The sequence below is a fragment of the Durio zibethinus genome, chromosome 27 (assembly GCF_047325235.1).
Source record: "Durio zibethinus cultivar Kanyao isolate XHJ-2024 chromosome 27, ASM4732523v1, whole genome shotgun sequence".
Lineage (NCBI taxonomy): Eukaryota > Viridiplantae > Streptophyta > Magnoliopsida > Malvales > Malvaceae > Durio > Durio zibethinus.
The window spans coordinates 14,067,508-14,070,631 of record NC_143188.1 but is presented as its reverse complement, the minus strand read 5'-3'; the positions used below and the strand labels follow the sequence as shown (position 1 = coordinate 14,070,631).

Genomic DNA, 3,124 nt, shown 5'->3' with positions numbered 1-3,124 from the left:
CACTCTAACTTTGTTGTGGCAGATTGGTATGGATTTGATTTGATGTTTGATTGGTAAATTAAATAAACATTTAATTTTTTTTTTTTTAAATTCATAAGTTGAGGATAGAAACCGAGTAGCTTGGATGGCCTGTCGTCGCCGTCTGACCAAAAGGAACCAGTCGCAGGATGAAGTAAACGCCCATTTTTCTCCCACCTTCGATGACCATTTTGCTGGCTGCATATGTCAAATAGATATAGCCCGGCGTACACTCAAAAGGTTCAAAGAAATTTCTTGGCTTTTGCGCCCCAGTTTTGTACATTTGATCCGACTAAAGCACTAACCGCACATTTGGTTACGTTAATAAGGGGCAATGGAATTTATATTTTGTGAAAATAAAAAATAAGAATAATAGGATAAAATATGTATTATTAAATTTGATTCATTACAATAAAATAGAGAAATAGTTAATATTAATATGTTTGTTTAACTCAAAGAATATTAAAGGAATAAATTCAAAAGATCATTTTACCATTATAATTTATTATAAAATTAATATTAATAATAATTCATAATAATTGAATATAAAAATTAAATATTAATATTAAATTAATAATATTAAATATTAAAATTTAAATAATATTAATTCCATAATATTAAATGTTAATTTAATAATATTAAATATTATTTAATACTATAAAATTTTAATATAACAATATAACAATATTTAATATTATTTGCGTATTATGTTAATATTAAATATTCATTTAATAATATTTTAATATTTACTAATACAAAATTTTAATTTAATAATATTTTTATATTTAATTATTATGTGTAATATTATGTTAATATTTAATATTAGTTTAATAATAATTTAATATATTCACTTATGTTCATTATATTTTAATTTTTTTCTTCTTAAATATTTAATTTAATAATGTTCTAATATAATATATTATTTTAATAATATTTAATACTATTAAATATTAATTTAATATTACTTTATTATTTAATCATAATAACTATCCATATAAGATTATTTTCATATTTTTATATTTTCTTAATAATTTTTTATTATTAAATATTAATTTCAGAATATTTTAATATATTATATTATCAAAATATTATTTTCATATTAAATATTAATTTAAGTGTATTTTAATAGTGAATAATTTTTTAATATACTTAACAATATTTTAATATTTACTGCTATTAATTATTGATTTAATATTATTTTAATATTATAAATTAAATTAATAAATTTTACTATTATATTATTTTCATAATATTTTAATATTATTTTTAATTTTAAATATTTAATTTAATAAGATTTTAACATAGTATTTTTTAATATTATTTCAATATTAAATATTAACTTAATAATATTTTAATCTTGAATATTATTTAATTGTTTTAAGGTAATATTAATTAATTATCAAATTAAATATTATAATTAATATTATTTAAATAATTAAAATAAAATAATGTTTGTTAATCATAATAATTAGAATTAATTAAATATTAAAATGATAAATTTAAAATTAATTAAATATATAAGGATAAAATTCTTCAATAAATGGTATTCTCAATTCCCGATGAGGTAGGAATTGTAATTCTTAGGAAAGAGTAGAGAATTGCTATTACTTTTTTTTTTATAAGAAATTGGTATTCTATGGAATTACTATTCTTTGCTCATTATAGGTGCGTGCCAAGTTCCCTTTTTTCTTTTTTTTAATACTAGAGAACCAAACTGACAGTCTATTTGACAGTTCCATTGAAGATTCTCACTACATCAAAGGATTCGTTTTATGATTGAGTTCAATTATAAAATGTAACCTCAGTGCGGTGGGACCCTCCAATTAGACTCCAAAATTAATGAAAACTTATTATCTATATTCAAATTTCACCCCCTCTCTTATCACTTGTATTCAAATTTACATTTTAATTACATTAATAAAATTTGTGCCCTATGTACGCCGCAGCACAAGTATTGGAACAATGTTTGTACTACTTGGTACATGGGGTATGTACAAAGTACTAAAAAGAACTGACATCAAGCTTAAGCAAAGATACTTTAAAAGGAATGGAGGTTTACTACTGCAACAACAATTGTCCAGCAATGAAGGTAATGTTGAAAAAATAAGGTTGTTTACTTCAAAGGAGTTGGAAAAGGCAACAGATTACTGTAACGATAATCGAATCCTCAGTCAAGGAGGGCAAGGAACTGTTTATAAAGCAATGTTAACTGTTGGAAGCATTATGGCAATCAAGAAGTCCAAAATGGTGGAACAGAAGAAAGTTCATGAAAAGAAGCTTGAACAGTTCATCAATGAGGTGATAATTTTATCAGTGATCAACCACAGAAATGTGGTTAAGCATTTAGGATGTTGCCTGGAAACAAAAGTCCCTTTGCTAGTGTATGAGTTCATCCCCAATGGAACACTGTCTCAACTCATACATGATCAAAATGAAGAACTCCCAATGACTTGGGAAATGCGTTATCGAATTGCTATAGAAATTGTCAATGCATTATCCTATTTCCATTCGGCTGCTTCTGTCCCCATTTATCATCGAGACATCAAATCCAGCAACATACTTTTGGATGATAAATACAGTGCCAAAGTCGGATTTCGGAACATCAAGATCAATTGCACTTGAACAAACTCATCGAACCACTCGAGTACAAGGAACTTTCGGATACTTGGATCCTGAGTATTTTCGATCAAGTCAATTCACAGAGAAGACTGATGTTTATAGTTTTGGGGTTGTTCTTGTTGAACTTTTGACGGGACAGAAACCCATCTCCTCTAGACAATCAGAGGAAGTGAGAAGCTTGGTACCATTTTTTCTGCTTTCAATGAAGGAGAATTCATTATTTGACATTCTTGATCCAATGGTAATGAATGATGGTTCAGAAGAAGAGATTCTAGCAGTCGCAAAGCTAGCAAAAAGATGCTTGAATCTTAATGGAAAGAAAAGGCGTACAACGAAACAAGTTGCAATGGAGTTGGAGTTGATTAAATCGTCAGAAGAAGCTAATGCGATTGATCCAAGTGGTGATGAAGATTCTGATACAGATAACATAATTGCTCCTTGGACTATTGCTTCTTGTTCGACTATATCAATTACAAACAATTTGTAA

The 3,124-nt window shown here is 25.7% G+C and overlaps 1 pseudogene; it reads left to right on the top strand.

Annotated features, from left to right (window-relative positions):
* The first annotated feature begins 1,956 nt into the window (after positions 1–1,956).
* Positions 1,957–3,124, top strand: LOC111279462 (wall-associated receptor kinase-like 2 pseudogene; annotated as a pseudogene).